At 43.8% G+C, this 16,660-nt stretch overlaps 1 long non-coding RNA gene across 1 annotated transcript; it reads right to left on the bottom strand.

Moving 5' to 3' along the window:
* Positions 1 to 1,236: 1,236 nt before the first annotated feature.
* Positions 1,237 to 15,684, bottom strand: LOC125963193 (uncharacterized). The gene is made up of 2 exons (XR_007475009.1): positions 15,625 to 15,684; positions 1,237 to 1,405 (listed from the first exon to the last, which is right to left on the bottom strand). It is a non-coding gene; the product is annotated as an uncharacterized LOC125963193 (long non-coding RNA).
* Between the last annotated feature and the right edge of the window lie 976 nt (positions 15,685 to 16,660).

Below are 16,660 nucleotides of genomic sequence, written 5' to 3' on the forward strand. Positions count from 1 at the left end.
GGCGTATGCGTTTTTTCCTGAATATATTCAGGAAAAAACGCATACGCCCTTTTTGGCCAACCAAGCAAGCTTGTAAAGGAAATCTGCACTACAATGAAGTCTCACTTCCCCCCGGTGAAAAGGGCCATCTGAAAAAAGTGTAAAATCCAGAAAGGCAGGACAGGCCATGGAGAACTGGGAGCCTTGTTATGCTGATGGTCGCGATGTAAATTGCCAACAGCCACTGGGGAGAAGTGTATGGTGTTTCCTGAAATATCTAAAAAACAAAGCAACAGAGCCTAGGGCACTGCCACTTATGGTCCTATAGCTTAGGGAAATTAAAATCAAAAAGACACAGCCACCCCAAAGTTTGGGACGGCTCTGTTTACAAGAACCTTGTTTACGGTACAAGTACAATATCGCAGAAAGTGAAAAATGGATAAAGAAGTTGTGGTACTTATGTACAATGCAATATCACTCAGCAATGAAATCTATGTCATCAGGCCCGTAGCAGCATAATGAGTGGATTCAGGTATGATGATTCTAACTGAAATAATCACACAGAAAAAGAAACATCATAAGATATCACTAATACACGGAATATAAACTTGGCTACACAGGAACTGGATTACAAAACAGAACAGGGTCTCAAATTTAGAAAACCAACTTATGCTTGCTTAAGGGGAAAGGTGAGTTGGGGTGCTGCATAAAACCAGAGATTGAAATGAGCACATATAAAGTTCCGTAAGCCAAACATGTAATAGACAAGAGCTACTCCTTGCTCAACGAAATGGACTCAACACCCCATATTAAACGCCTAAGAATGTACCTGACTAGTAAGTATCTTAAAACCTATGGATCGCTATGTCTCCGAAAGAGAATCAAGCGTGTGTACAGGGGCATAAACGCAGCAGTGATAGGATTGGAGAGGTTCGGTGAGCAAATGAAGACCCTTTGAAGTCATATTGCATGGTACCCATTCCACGGGTCTCAACTCTCCAGGTTTAAGGGATTCTTCCTTCAGCTGAAGCATGCATGTGGAACCCAGAGTATGATCAACCGTGTGATCGGGAGACGTGTTCCAATATGTCTCAGTTCTCGTCCCCTGGTACTCGGGTGCAACATTCCAGAAGCTTTACTAACACTCTCCCGACTTGGAGAGTCAGGGCCTTTAACCTCCTGTTTGGCCCAGTTTGCAATTTCTGCGGAAGATGAACAGGAATAGGGAGAACCAATGAGAGACTAGCTGGAGGTGTCTGGACGGGCAAATTTAACTCTCATTTCCCACCAGGAAGAGGAATTAACCAAAGGCTCAGCGTGCCGTGCCGGAACCAGATTAGGGCCTGAAGCCATCCTGCGGTGTTGCGGCCAGCTCACAAGAAAGCGAGTTGAAGAAAGGAACTCAGGGGCACTGTAATTCACAAACCTGCAGAGTTATAAATGACAGCTATCGTCCAAAGATATACTGAAGTAAGGCTGCCAAGAGGACTTGAAAGCGGGGCAGAATTGCAGGAAACCGATTTCAGGAGGTACACTGGAATTGCATTTAAAGCATAGGAAAAGAGGCAGAACGTCCACAATGATGCACTTGGCCAAAAAGGGCGTATGCGTTTTTTCCTGAATATATTCAGGAAAAAACGCATACGCCCTTTTTGGCCAACCAAGCAAGCTTGCAAAGGATATCTGCACTACAATGAAGTCTCACTTCCCCCCTTGTCAAAAGGGCCATCTGAAAAAAGTGTAAAATCCAGAAAGGCAGGACAGGCCATGGAGAACTGGGAACCTTGTTATGCTGATGGGCGGGATGTAAATTGCCAACAGCCACTGGGGAGAAGTGTATAGTGTTTCCTGAAACATCTAAAGAACAAAGCAACAGAGCCTAGAGCACTTCCACTTATGGTCCTATAGCTTAGGGAAATTAAAATCAAAAAGACACAGCCACCCCAAAGTTTGGGACGGCTCTGTTTACAAGAACCTTGTTTACGGTACAAGTTCAATATCGCAGAAAGTGAAAAATGGATAAAGAAGTTGTGGTACTTACGTACAATGCAATATCACTCGGCAATGAAATCTATGTCATCAGGCCCGTAGCAGCATAATGAGTGGATTCAGGTATGATGATTCTAACTGAAATAAGTCACACAGAAAAAGAAACATCATAAGATATCACTAATACACGGAATGTAAACTTGGCTACACAGGAACTGGATTACAAAACAGAACAGGGTCTCAAATTTAGAAAACCAACTTATGCTTGCTTAAGGGGAAAGGTGAGTTGGGGTGCTGCATAAAACCAGAGATTGAAATGAGCACAGATAAAGTTCCTTAAGCCAAATATGTAATAGACAAGAGCTACTCCTTGCTCAACGAAATGGACTCAACACCCCATATTAAACGCCTAAGAATGTACCTGACTAGTAAGTATCTTAAAACCTATGGATCGGTATGTCTCCGAAAGAGAATCAAGCGTGTGTACAGGGGCATAAACGCAGCAGTGATAGGATTGGAGAGGTTCGGTGAGCAAATGAAGACCCTTTGAAGTCATATTGCATGGTACCCATTCCACGGGTCTCAACTCTCCAGGTTTAAGGGATTCTTCCTTCAGCTAAATCATGCATGTGGAACCCACAGTATGATCAACCGTGTGATTGGGAGACGTGTTCCAATATGTCTCAGTTCTCGTCCCCTGGTACTTGGGTGCAACATTCCAGACGCTTTACTAACACTCTCCCGACTTGGAGAGTCAGTGCCTTTAACCTCCTGTTTGGCCCAGTTTGCAATTTCTGCGGAAGATGAACAGGAATAGGGAGAACCAATGAGAGACTAGCTGGAGGTGTCTGGACGGGCAAATTTAACTCTCATTTCCCACCAGGAAGAGGAATTAACCAAAGGCTCAGCGTGCCGTGCCGGAACCAGAGTAGGGACTGAAGCAATCCTGCGGTGTTGCGGCCAGCTCACAAGAAAGCGAGTTGAAGAAAGGAACTCAGGGACACTGTAATTCACAAACATGCAGAGTTATAAATGACAGCTATCGTCCAAAAATATAGTGAAGTAAGGCTGCCAAGAGGACTTGAAAGCGCGGCAGAATTGCAGGAAACCGATTTCAGGAGGTAGACTGGAATTGCATTTAAAGCATAGGAAAAGAGGCAGAACGTCGAGAATGATGCACTTGGCCAAAAACTGCGTATGCGTTTTTTCCTGAATATATTCAGAAAAAAACGCATACGCCCTTTTTGGCCAACCAAGCAAGCTTGCAAAGGAAATCTGCACTACAATGAAGTCTCACTTACCCCCGGTCAAAAGGGCCATCTGAAAAAAGTGTAAAATCCAGAAAGGCAGGACAGGCCATGGAGAACTGGGAGCCTTGTTATGCTGATGGGCGGGATGTAAATTGCCAACAGCCACTTGGGAGAAGTGTATGGTGTTTCCTGAAACACCTAAGAAACAAAGCAACAGAGCCTAGGGCACTTCCACTTAGGGTCCTATAGCTTAGGGAAATTAAAATCAAAAAGACACAGCCACCTCAAAGTTTGGGACGGCTCTGTTTACAAGAAACTCGTTTATGGGACAAGTTCAATATCGCAGAAAGTGAAAAATGGATAAAGAAGTTGTGGTACTTACGTACAATGCAATATCACTCAGCAATGAAATCTATGTCATCAGGCCCGTAGCAGCATAATGAGTGGATTCAGGTATGATGATTCTAACTGAAATAAGTCACACAGAAAAAGAAACATCATAAGATATCACTAATACACGGAATGTAAACTTGGCTACACAGGAACTGGATTACAAAACAGAACAGGGTCTCAAATTTAGAAAACCAACTTATGCTTGCTTAAGGGGAAAGGTGAGTTGGGGTGCTGCATAAAACCAGAGATTGAAATGAGCACAGATAAAGTTCCTTAAGCCAAATATGTAATAGACAAGAGCTACTCCTTGCTCAACGAAATGGACTCAACACCCCATATTAAACGCCTAAGAATGTACCTGACTAGTAAGTATCTTAAAACCTATGGATTGCTATGTCTCCGAAAGAGAATCAAGCGTGAGCACAGGGGCATAAACGCAGCAGTGATAGGATTGGAGAGGTTCGGTGAGCAAATGAAGACCCTTTGAAGTCATATTGCATGGTACCCATTCCACGGGTCTCAACTCTCCAGGTTTAAGGGATTCTTCCTTCAGCTAAAACATGCATGTGGAACCCAGAGTATGATCAACCGTGTGATCGGGAGACGTGTTCCAATATGTCTCAGTTCTCGTCCCCTGGTACTCGGGTGTAACATTCCGGACACTTTATTAACACTCTCCCGACTTGGAGAGTCAGTGCCTTTAACCTCCTGTTTGGCCCAGTTTGTAATTTCTGCGGAAGATGAACAGGAATAGGGAGAACCAACGAGAGACTAGCTGGAGGTGTCTGGACGGGCAAATTTAACTCTCATTTCCCACCAGGAAGAGGAATTAACCAAAGGCTCAGCGTGCCGTGCCGGAACCAGATTAGGGCCTGAAGCAATCCTGCGGTGTTGCGGGCAGCTCACAAGAAAGCGAGTTGAAGAAAGGAGCTCAGGGGCACTGTAATTCACAAACCTGCAGAGTTATAAATGACACCTATCATCCAAAAATATGCTAAAGTAAGGCTTCCAAGAGGACTTGAAACCGGGGCAGAATTGCAGGAAACCGATTTCAGGAGGTAGACTGGAATTGCATTTAAAGCATAGGAAAAGAGGCAGAACGTCAACAATGATGCACTTGGCCAAAAAGGGCGTATGCGTTTTTTTCTGAATATATTCAGGAAAAAACGCATACGCCCTTTTTGACCAACCAAGCAAGCTTGCAAAGGATATCTGCACTACAATGAAGTCTCACTTCCCCCCCGGTCAAAAGGGCCATCTGAAAAAAGTGTAAAATCCAGAAAGGCAGGACAGGCTATGGAGAACTGGGAGCCTTGTTATGCTGATGGGCGGGATGTAAATTGCCAACTGCCACTCGGGAAAAGTGTATGGTGTTTCCTGAAACATCTAAAAAACAAACCAACAGAGCCTAGGGCACTTCCACTTATGGTCCTATAGCTTAGGGAAATTAAAATCAAAAAGACACAGCCACCCCAAAGTTTGGGACGGCTCTGTTTACAAGAACCTTGTTTACGGTACAAGTACAATATTGCAGAAAGTGAAAAATGGATAAAGAAGTTGTGGTGCTTACGTACAATGCAATATCACTCAGCAATGAAATCTATGTCATCAGGCCCGTAGCAGCATAATGAGTGGATTCAGGTATGATGATTCTAACTGAAATAAGTCACACAGAAAAAGAAACATCATAAGATATCACTAATACACGGAATGTAAACTTGGCTACACAGGAACTGGATTACAAAAGAGAACAGGGTCTCAAATTTAGAAAACCAATTTATGCTTGCTTAAGGGGAAAGGTGAGTTGGGGTGCTGCATAAAACCAGAGATTGAAATGAGCACAGATAAAGTTCCTTAAGCCAAATATATAATAGACAAGAGCTACTCCTTGCTCAACGAAATGGACTCAACACCCCATATTAAACGCCTAAGAATGTACCTGACTAGTAAATATCTTAAAACCTATGGATCGGTATGTCTCCGAAAGAGATTCAAGCGTGTGTACAGGGGCATAAACGCAGCAGTGATAGGATTGGAGAGGTTCGGTGAGCAAATGAAGACCCTTTGAAGTCATATTGCATGGTACCCATTCCACGGGTCTCAACTCTCCAAGTTTAAGGGATTCTTCCTTCAGCTAAAGCATGCATGTGGAACCCAGAGTATGATCAACTGTGTGATCGGGAGACATGTTCCATTATGTCTCAGTTCTCGTCCCCTGGTACTCGGGTGCAACATTCCAGACGCTTTACTAACACTCTCCCGACTTGGAGAGTCAGTGCCTTTAACCTCCTGTTTGGCCCAGTTTGCAATTTCTGCGGAAGATGAACAGGAATAGCGAGAAACAATGAGAGACTAGCTGGAGGTGTCTGGACGGGCAAATTTAACTCTCATTTCCCACCAGGAAGAGGAATTAACCAAAGGCTCAGCGTGCCGTGCCGGAACCAGATTAGGGCCTGAAGAAATCCTGCGGTGTTGTGGCCAGCTCACAAGAAAGCAAGTTGAAGAAAGGAGCTCAGGGGCACTGTAATTCACAAACCTGCAGAGTTATAAATGACAGCTATCGTCCGAAAATATACTGAAGTAAGGCTGCCAAGAGGACTTGAAAGCGGGGCAGAATTCCAGGAAACCGATTTCAGGAGGTAGACTGGAATTGCATTTAAAGCATAGGAAAAGAGGCAGAACATCGACAATGATGCACTTGGCCAAAATGGGCGTATGCGTTTTTTCCTGAATATATTCAAGAAAAAACGCATACGCCCTTCTTGGCCAACCAAGCGAGCTTGCAAAGGAAATCTGCACTACAATGAAGTCTCACTTCCCCCCGGTCAAAAGGGCCATCTGAAAAAAGTGTAAAATCCAGAAAGGCAGGACAGGCCATGGAGAACTGGGAGCCTTGTTATGCTGATAGGCGGGATGTAAATTGCCAACAGCCACTCGGGAGAAGTGTATGGTGTTTCCTGAAACATCTAAGAAACAAAGCAACAGAGCCTAGGGCACTTCCACTTATGGTCCTATAGCTTAGGGAAATTAAAATCAAAAGGACACAGCCACCCCTAAGTTTGGGACGGCTCTGTTTACAAGAACCACATTTACGGGACAAGTTCAATATCGCAGAAAGTGAAAAATGGATAAAGAAGTTTTGGTATTTACGTACAATGCAATATCACTCAGCAATGAAATCTATGTCATCAGGCCCGTAGCAGCATAATGAGTGGATTCAGGTATGATGATTCTAACTGAAATAAGTCACACAGAAAAAGAAACATCATAAGATATCACTAATACACCGAATGTAAACTTGGCTACACAGGAACTGGATTACAAAAGAGAAGAGGGTCTCAAACTTAGAAAATCATCTTATGCTTGCTTAAGGGGAAAGGTGAGTTGGGGTGCTGCATAAAACCAGAGATTGAAATGAGCACAGATAAAGTTCCTTAAGCCAAATATGGAATAGACAAGAGCTACTCCTTGCTCAACGAAATGGACTCAACACCCCATATTAAACGCCTAAAAATGTACCTGACTAGTAAGTATCTTAAAAGCTATGGATCGCTATGTCTCCGAAAGAGAATCAAGCGTGTGTACAGGGGCATAAACGCAGCAGTGATAGCATTGGAGAGGTTCAGTGAGCAAATGAAGACCCTTTGAAGTCATATTGCATGGTACCCATTCCACGGGTCTCAACTCTCCACGTTTAAGGGATTCCTCCTTCAGCTAAAGCATGCATGTGGAACCCAGAGTATGATCAACCGTGTGATCGGGAGACGTGTTCCAATATGTGTCAGTTCTCGTCCCCTGGTACTCGGGTGCAACATTCCAGACGCTTTACTAACACTCTCCCGACTTGGAGAGTCAGTGCCTTTAACCTCCTGTTTGGCCCAGTTTGCAATTTCTGCGGAAGATGAACAGGAATACGGAGAACCAATGAGAGACTAGCTGGAGGTGTCTGGACGGGCAAATTTAACTCTCATTTCCCACCAGGAAGAGGAATTAACCAAAGGCTCAGCGTGCCGTGCCGGAACCAGATTAGGGCCTGAAGCAATCCTGCGGTGTTGCGGCCAGCTCACAAGAAAGCGAGTTGAAGAAAGGAGCTCAGGGGCACTGTAATTCACAAACCTGCAGAGTTATAAATGACAGCTATCGTCCAAAAATATACTGAAGTAAGGCTGCCAAGAGGACTTGAAAGCGGGGCAGAATTGCAGGAAACCGATTTCAGGAGGTACACTGGAATTGCATTTAAAGCATAGGAAAAGAGGCAGAACGTCGACAATGATGCACTTGGCCAAAAAGGGCGTATACGTTTTTTCCTGAATATATTCAGGAAAAAACGCATACGCCCTTTTTGGCCAACCAAGCAAGCTTGCAAAGGAAATCTGCACTACAATGAAGTCTCACTTCCCCCCGGTAAAAAGGGACATCTGAAAAAAGTGTAAAATCCAGAAAGGCAGGACAGGCCATGGAGAACTGGGAGCCTTGTTATGCTGAAGGGCGGGATGTAAATTGCCAACAGCCACTCAGGAGAAGTGTATGGTGTTTCCTGAAACATCTAAAAAACAAAGCACCAGAGCCTAGGGAACTTCCGCTTATGGCCCTATACCTTAGGGAAATTAAAATCAAAAAGACACAGCCACCCCTAAGTTTGGGACGGCTCTGTTTATAAGAAACTCGTTTACGGGACAAGTTCAATATCGCAGAAAGTGAAAAATGGATAAAGAAGTTGTGGTACTTATGTACAATGCAATATCACTCAGCAATGAAATCTATGTCATCAGGCCCGTAGCAGCATAATGAGTGGATTCAGGTATGATGATTCTAACTGAAATAAGTCACACAGAAAAAGAAACATCATAAGATATCACTAATACACGGAATGTAAACTTGGCTACACAGGAACTGGATTACAAAAGAGAACAGGGTCTCAAATTTAGAAAACCAACTTATGCTTGCTTAAGGGGAAAGGTGAGTTGGGGTGCTGCATAAAACCAGAGATTGAAATGAGCACAGATAAAGTTCCTTAAGCCAAATATATAATAGACAAGAGCTACTCCTTGCTCAAAGAAATGGACTCAACACCCCATATTAAACGCCTAAGAATGTACCTGACTAGTAAGTATCTTAAAACCTATGGATCGCTATGTCTCCGAAAGAGAATCAAGCGTGTGTACAGGGGCATAAACGCAGCAGTGATAGGATTGGAGAGGTTCGGTGAGCAAATGAAAACCCTTTGAAGTCATATTGCATGGTACCCATTCCACGGGTCTCAACTCTCCAGGTTTAAGGGATTCTTCCTTCAGCTAAATCATGCATGTGGAACCCAGAGTATGATCAACCGTGTGATCGGGAGACGTGTTCCAAGATATCTCAGTTCTCGTCCCCTGGTACTCGGGTGCAACATTCCAGACGCTTTACTAACACTCTCCCGACTTGGAGAGTCAGTGCCTTTAACCTCCTGTTTGGCCCAGTTTGCAATTTTTGTGGAAGATGAACAGGAATAGGGAGAATCAATGAGAGACTAGCTGGAGGTGTCTGGATGGGCAAATTTAACTCTCATTTCCCACCAGGAAGAGGAATTAACCAAAGGCTCAGCGTGCCGTGCCAGAACCAGATTAGGGCCTGAAGCAATCCTGCGGTTTTGCGGCCAGCTCACAAGAAAGCGAGTTGAAGAAATGAGCTCAGGGGCACTGTAATTCACAAACCTGCAGAGTTATAAATGACAGCTATCGTCCAAAAATATACTGAAGTAAGGCTGCCAAGAGGACATGAAAGTGGGGCAGAATTGCAGGAAACCGATATCGCGAGGTAGACTGGAATTGCATTTAAAGCATAGGAAAAGAGGCAGAACGTCCACAATGATGCACTTGGCCAAAAAGGGCGTATGCGTTCTTTCCTGAGTATATTCAGGAAAAAACGCATATGCCCTTTTGGCCAACCAAGCAAGCTTGCAAAGGAAATCTGCACTACAATGAAGTCTCACTTCCCCCCGGTCAAAACGGCCATCTGAAAAAAGTGTAAAATCCAGAAAGGCAGGACAGGCCATGGAGAACTGGGAGCCTTGTTATGCTGATGGGCGGGATGTAAATTGCCAACAGCCACTGGGGAAAAGTTTATGGTGTTTCCTGAAACATCTAAAAAACAAAGCAACAGTGCCTAGGGCACTTCCACTTATGGTCCTATAGCTTAGGGAAATTAAAATCAAAAAGACAGAGCCACCCCAAAGTTTGGGACGACTCTGTTTACAAGAACCTTGTTTACGGTACAAGTACAATATCGCAGAAAGTGAAAAATGGATAAAGAAGTTGTGGTACTTACGTACAATGCAATATCACTCAGCAATGAAATTTATGTCATCAGGCCCATAGCAGCATAATGAGTGGTTTCAGGTATGATGATTCCAACTGAAATAAGTCACACAGAAAAAGAAACATCATAAGATATCACTAATACACGGAATGTAAACTTGGCTACACAGGAACTGGATTACAAAACAGAACAGGGCCTCAAATTTAGAAAACCAACTTATGCTTGCTTAAGGGGAAAGGTGAGTTGGGGTGCTGCATAAAACCAGAGATTGAAATGAGCACAGATAAAGTTCCTTAAGCCAAATATGTAATAGACAAGAGCTACTCCTTGCTCAACGAAATGGACTCAACACCCCATATTAAACGCCTAAGAATATACCTGATTAGTAAGTATCTTAAAACCTATGGATTGCTATGTCTCCGAAAGAGAATCAAGCATGTGTACAGGGGCATAAACGTAGCAGTGATAGGATTGGAGAGGTTCCGTGAGCAAATGAAGACCCTTTGAAGTCATATTGCATGGTACCCATTCCATGGGTCTCAATTCTCCAGGTTTAAGGGATTCTTCCTTCAGCTAAAACATGCATGTGGAACCCAGAGTATGATCAACCGTGTGATCGGGAGACGTGTTCCAATATGTCTCAGTTCTCGTCCCCTGGTACTCGGGTGCAACATTCCAGATGCTTTACTAACACTCTCCCGACTTGGAGAGTCAGTGCCTTTAACCTCCTGTTTGGCCCAGTTTGCAATTTCTGCGGAAGATGAACAGGAATAGGGAGAACCAATGAGAGACTAGCTGGAGGTGTCTGGACGGGCAAATTTAACTCTCATTTCCCACCAGACAGAGGAATTAACCAAAGGCTCAGCGTGCCGTGCCGGAACCAGATTAGGGCCTGAAGCAATCCTGCGGTGTTGCGGCCAGCTCACAAGAAAGCGAGTTGAAGAAAGGAGCTCAGGGGCACTGTAATTCACAAACCTGCAGAGTTATAAATGACAGCTATCGTCCAAAAATATACTGAAGTAAGGCTGCCAAGAGGACTTGAAGGTGGGGCAGAATTGCAGGAAACCAATATAGCGAGGTAGACTGGAATTGCATTTAAAGCATAGGAAAAGAGTCAGAACGTCGACAATGATGCACTTGGCCAAAAAGGGCGTATGCGTTTTTTCCTGAATATATTCAGGAAAAAACGCATACGCCCTTTTTGGCCAACCAAGCAAGCTTGCAAAGGATATCTGCACTACAATGAAGTCTCACTTCCCCCCGGTCAAAAGGGCCATCTGAAAAAAGTGTAAAATCCAGAAAGGCAGGACAGGCCATGGAGAACTGGGAGCCTTGTTATGCTGATGGGCGGGATGTAAATTGCCAACAGCCACTCCGGAGAAGTGTATGGTGTTTCCTGAAACATCTAAAAAACAAAGCAACAGAGCCTAGGGCACTTCCACTTATGGTCCTATAGCTTAGGGAAATTAAAATCAAAAAGACACAGCCACCCCAAAGTTTGGGACGGCTCTGTTTACAAGAACCTTGTTTACAGTACAAGTACAATATCACAGAAAGTGAAAAATGGATAAAGAAGTTGTGGTACTTACGTACAATGCAATATCACTCAGCAATGAAATCTATGTCATCAGGCCCGTAGCAGCATAATGAGTGGATTCAGGTATGATGATTCTAACTGCAATAAGTCACACAGAAAAAGAAACATCATAAGATATCACTAATACACTGAATGTAAACTTGGCTACACAGGAACTGGATTAAAAAGAGAACAGCTTCTCAAATTGAGGAAACCAACTTATGCTTGCTTAAGGGGAAAGGTGAGTTGGGGTGCTGCATAAAACCAGAGATTGAAATGAGCACAGATAAAGTTCCTTAAGCCAAATATGTAATACACAAGAGCTACTCCTTGCTCAACGAAATGGACTCAACACCCCATATTAAACGCCTAAGAATGTACCTTACTAGTAAGTATCTTAAAAGCTATGGATAGCTATGTCTCCGAAAGAGAATCAAGCGTGTGTACAGGGTCATAAACGCAGCAGTGATAGGATTGGAGAGGTTCGGTGAGCAAATGAAGACCCTTTGAAGTCATACTGCATGGTACCCATTCCACGGGTCTGAACTCTCCAGGTTTAAGGGATTCTTCCTTCAGCTAAAACATGCATGTGGAACACAGAGTATGATCAACCGTGTGATCGGGAGACGTGTTCCAATATGTCTCATTTCTCGTCCCCTGGTACTCGGGTGCAACATTCCAGATGCTTTACTAACACTCTCCCGACTTCGAGAGTCAGTGCCTTTAACCTCCTGTTTGGCCCAGTTTGCAATTTCTGCGGAAGATGAACAGGAATAGGGAGAACCAATGAGAGACTAGCTGCAGGTGTCTGGACGGGCAAATTTAACTCTCATTTCCCACCAGGAAGAGGAATTAACCGAAGGCTCAGCGTGCCGTGCTGGAAACAGATTAGGGCCTGAAGCAATCCTGCGGTGTTGCGGCCAGCTCACAAGAAAGCGAGTTGAAGAAAGGAGCTCAGGGGCACTGTAATTCACAAAGCTGCAGAGTTATAAATGACAGCTATCGTCCAAAAATATAGTGAAGTAAGGCTGCCAAGTGGACTTGAAAGCCGGGCAGAATTGCAGGAAACCGATTTCAGGAGGTAGACTGGAATTGCATTTAAAGCATAGGAAAAGAGGCAAAACGTCGACAATGATGCACTTGGCCAAAAAGGGCGTATGCGTTTTTTCCTGAATATATTCAGGAAAAAACGCATACGCCCTTTTTGGCCAACCAAGCAAGCTTGCAAAGGATATCTGCACTACAATGAAGTCTCACTTCCTCCCGGTCAAAAGGGCCATCTGAAAAAAGTGTAAAATCCAGAAAGACAGGACAGGCCTTGGAGAACTGGGAGCCTTGTTATGCTGATGGGCGGGATGTAAATTGCCAACAGCCACTCGGGAGAAGTGTATGGTGTTTCCTGAAACATCTAAAAAACAAAGCAACAGAGCCTAGGGCACTTCCACTTATGGCCCTATAGCTTAGGGAAATTAAAATCAAAAAGACACAGCCACCCCTAAGTTTGGGATGGCTCTGTTTACAAGACCCACGTTTACGGTACAAGTTCAAAATCGCAGAAAGTGAAAAATGGATAAAGAAGTTGTGGTAGTTATGTACAATGCAATATCACTCAGCAAGGAAATCTATGTCATCAGGCCCGTAGCAGCATAATGAGTGGATTCAGGTATGATGATTCTAACTGAAATAAGTCACACAGAAAAAGAAACATCATAAGATATCACTAATACACCGAATGTAAACTTGGCTACACAGGAACTGGATTACAAAACAGAACAGGGTCTCAAATTTAGAAAACCAACTTATGCTTGCTTAAGGGGAAAGGTGAGTTGGGGTGCTGCATAAAACCAGAGATTGAAATGAGCACAGATAAAGTTCCTTAAGCCAAATATGTAATAGACGAGAGCTATTCCTTGCTCAACGAAATGGACTCAACACCCCATATTAAACGGCTAAGAATGTACCTGACTTGTAAGTATCTTAAAACCTATGGATCTCTATGTCTAAGAAAGAGAATCAAGCGTGTGTACAGGGGCATAAACGCAGCAGTGATAGGATTGGAGAGGTTCTGTGAGCAAATGAAGACCCTTTGAAGTCATATTGCATGGTACCCATTCCACGGGTCTCAACGCTCCAGGTTTAAGGGATTCTTCCTTCAGCTAAATCATGCATGTGGAACCCAGAGTATGATCAACCGTGTGATCGGGAGACGTGTTCCAATATGTCTCAGTTCTGGTCCCCTGGTACTCGGGTGCAACATTCCAGATGCTTTACTAACACTCTCCCGACTTGGAGAGTCAGTGCCTTTAACCTCCTGTTTGGCCCAGTTTGCAATTTCTGCGGAAGATGAACAGGAATAGGGAGAACCAATGAGAGACTAGCTGGAGGTGTCTGGACGGGCAAATTTAACTCTCATTTACCACCAGGAAGAGGAATTAACCAAAGGCTCAGCGTGCCGTGCTGGAACCAGATTAGGGCCTGAAGCAATCGTGCGGTGTTGAGGCCAGCTCACAAGAAAGCGAGTTGAAGAAAGGAACTCAGGGGAACTGTAATTCACAAACCTGCAGAGTTATAAATGACAGCTATCGTACAAAAATATACTGAAGTAAGGCTGCCAAGAGGACTTGAAAGCGGGGCAGAATTGCAGGAAACCAATTTCAGGAGGTACACTGGAATTGCATTTAAAGCATAGGAAAGGAGGCAGAACGTCGAGAATGATGCACTTGGCCAAAAACGGCTTATGCGTTTTTTCCTGAATATATTCAGGAAAAAACGCATACGCCCTTTTTGGCCAACCAAGCAAGCTTGCAAAGGAAATCTGTACTACAATGAAGTCTCACTTCCCCCCAGTCAAAAGGGCCATCTGAAAAAAGTGTAAAATCCAGAAAGGCAGGACAGGCCATGGAAAACTGGGAGCCTTGTTATGCTGATGGGCGGGATGTAAATTGCCAACAGCCACTTGGGAGAAGTGTATGGTGTTTCCTGAAACACCTAAGAAACAAAGCAACAGAGCCTAGGGCACTTCCACTTATGGTCCTATAGCTTAGGGAAATTAAAATCAAAAAGACACAGCCACCTCAAAGTTTGGGACGGCTCTGTTTACAAGAAACTCGTTTATGGGACAAGTTCAATATCGCAGAAATTGAAAAATGGATAAAGAAGTTGTGGTACTTACGTACAATGCAATATCACTCAGCAATGAAATCTATGTCATCAGGCCCGTAGCAGCATAATGAGTGGATTCAGGTATGATGATTCTAACTGAAATAAGTCACACAGAAAAAGAAACATCATAAGATATCACTAATACACGGAATGTAAACTTGGCTACACAGGAACTGGATTACAAAACAGAACAGGGTCTCAAATGTAGAAAACCAACTTATGCTTGCTTAAGGGGAAAGGTGAGTTAGGGTGCTGCATAAAACCAGAGATTGAAATGAGCACAGATAAAGTTCCTTAAGCCAAATATGTAATAGACAAGAGCTACTCCTTGCTCAACGAAATGGACTCAACACCCCATATTAAACGCCTAAGAATGTACCTGACTAGTAAGTATCTTAAAAGCTATGGATCGCTATGTCTCCGAAAGAGAATCAAGCGTGTGTACAGGAGCATAAACGCAGCAGTGATAGGATTGGAGAGGTTCGGTGTGCAAATGAAGACCCTTTGAAGTCATATTGCATGGTACCCATTCCACGGGTCTCAACGCTCCAGGTTTAAGGGATTCTTCCTTCAGCTAAATCATGCATGTGCAACCCAGAGTATGATCAACCGTGTGATCGGGAGACGTGTTCCAATATGTCTCAGTTCTCATCCCCTGGTACTCGGGTGCAACATTCCAGATGCTTTACTAACACTCTCCCGACTTGGAGAGTCAGTGCCTTTAACCTCCTGTTTGGCCCAGTTTGCAATTTCTGTGAAGATGAACAGTAATAGGGAGAACCAACGAGAGACTAGCTGGAGGTGTCTGGATGGGCAAATTTAACTCTCATTTCCCACCAGGAAGAGGAATTAACCAAAGGCTCAGCGTGCCATGCCGGAACCAGATTAGGGCCTGAAGCAATCCTGCAGTGTTGCGGCCAGCTCACAAGAAAGCGAGTTGAAGAAAGGAACTCAGGGGCACTGTAATTCACAAACCTGCAGAGTTATAAATGACAGCTATCGTCCAAAAATATACTGAAGTAAGGCTGCCAAGAGGACTTGAAAGCGGGGCAGAATTGCAGGAATCCAATTTTAGGAGGTACAGTGGAATTGCATTTAAAGCATAGGAAAAGAGGCAGAACGTCGAGAATGATGCACTTGGCCAAAAACGGCTTATGCGTTTTTTCCTGAATATATTCAGGAAAAAACGCATACGCCCTTTTTGGCCAACCAAGCAAGCTTGCAAAGGAAATCTGTACTACAATGAAGTCTCACTTCCCCCGGTCAAAAGGGCCATCTGAAAAAAGTGTAAAATCCAGAAAGGCAGGACAGGCCATGGAGAACTGGGAGCCTTGTTATGCTGATGGGCGGGATGTAAATTGCCAACAGCCACTCGGGAGAAGTGTATGGTGTTTCCTGAAACATCTAAAAAACAAAGCAACAGAGCCTAGGGCACTTCCACTTATGGTCCTATAGCTTAGGGAAATTAAAATCAAAAAGACACAGCCACCCCAAAGTTTCGGATGGCTCTGTTTACAAGAACCTCGTTTACGGTACAAGTTCAATATCGCAGAAAGTGAAAAATGGATAAAGAAGTTGTGGTACTTACGTACAATGCAATATCACTCAGCAAAGAAATCTATGTCATCAGGCCCGTAGCAGCATAATGAGTGGATTCAGGTATGATGATTCTAACTGAAATAAGTCACACAGAAAAAGAAACATCATAAGATATCACTAATACACGGAATGTAAACTTGGCTACACAGGAACTGGATTACAAAACAGAACAGGTTATCAAATTGAGAAAACCAACTTATGCTTGCTTAAGGGGAAAGGTGAGTTGGGGTGCTGCATAGGACCAGAGATTGAAATGAGCACAGATAAAGTTCCTTAAGCCAAATATGTAATAGACAAGAGCTACTCCTTGTTCAACGAAATGGACTCAGCACCCCATATTAAACGCCTAATAATGTACCTGACTAGTAAGTATCTTAAAACCTATGGATTGCTATGTCTCTGAAAGAGAATG

Source organism: Orcinus orca, unplaced genomic scaffold (assembly GCF_937001465.1).
Source record: "Orcinus orca unplaced genomic scaffold, mOrcOrc1.1 scaffold_110, whole genome shotgun sequence".
NCBI lineage: Eukaryota > Metazoa > Chordata > Mammalia > Artiodactyla > Delphinidae > Orcinus > Orcinus orca.